A 933-nucleotide genomic window follows, 5' to 3' on the forward strand; every position below is an offset into this window, starting at 1 on the left:
GCTGCAAGAAAGGTGTACATACAAGACAATGCAGAGGCATACAAAGAAGAGTAGTAGGAGCGTTGCTTCGAGAAAAATAGACGCAGGTGGGTAAATAAGAAACAAAGGACACTTGGTAAAAATTAAGCCATCTGAGTGTAGCAATGCTATCTGAAAGGCAACTGCGCTTTGTCTAGGCGACCAACTCTGTTTCTGAAATTCTAAAGAGACAAAAGACAAGATAAAAGGAAGGGAAATTCTCCTAGCGATTATAACATCTGTTTGAAACAGAATCTCTTGGCAAGCAGAAAAATTACAAGAAGCTATTTGGGGAGTAGGACATGAAACACAAAACCAATTGGCCTACCTAAAACGCACATTAGGTAGCCATGAAAACTTGGGACAATAGGCCTGGGTAGCTCAGTTGGTAGAACATCAGACTTTTAATCCGAGGGTCTTGGGTTCAAGTCCCTGTTCAGGCATTCACCTCATTTTACCCTCCTTATTTCTCTTAGAATTCTATTGGCATTCTGCTTCCTCTTGGGGAAACCCATCCCTGACATTTACTATAAAGAAAAAAAAAAAATTTACTATAGGCATCTTCATTTCTGTCTTCCTGCTTTGCTCAAAAAGAAACCGAATAGAACAAGGAGAGCAGAAAAAGGACAAAGTGCTCAATTAGAAGCCAAAAGGTTGGCGGTTTGAACCCACTTAGAGGTGCCTCAGAAGACAGGCTTGGTAATCTGCTCCTGAAAGGTGAAAGCCTAGGAAACACTCTGGAACAGTTCTACACTGACCACAAGGGGTCAGTAAAAGTCGAGGCAGCCCAATCCTTCCAAATGAGGTGAAGGTTTCTGAAAACAAAGTTTGTTGCTACTGTGCCTCATCTTTTGTAATTTAGACTCTTCGTTTGAATGCCCTAAGTGAGGGTCTCTAACAAAAGAACTCCATTAA

The 933-nt window shown here is 41.3% G+C and overlaps 1 non-coding gene across 1 annotated transcript; it reads left to right on the plus strand.

Annotated features, from left to right (window-relative positions):
• The first annotated feature begins 388 nt into the window (after positions 1 to 388).
• TRNAK-UUU (transfer RNA lysine (anticodon UUU)) lies at positions 389 to 461 on the plus strand. The gene has a single exon. It is a non-coding gene; the product is annotated as a tRNA-Lys (tRNA).
• Positions 462 to 933: the final 472 nt, after the last annotated feature.

This window comes from Loxodonta africana, chromosome 1 (assembly GCF_030014295.1).
Source record: "Loxodonta africana isolate mLoxAfr1 chromosome 1, mLoxAfr1.hap2, whole genome shotgun sequence".
Taxonomy (NCBI): Eukaryota; Metazoa; Chordata; class Mammalia; order Proboscidea; family Elephantidae; genus Loxodonta; species Loxodonta africana.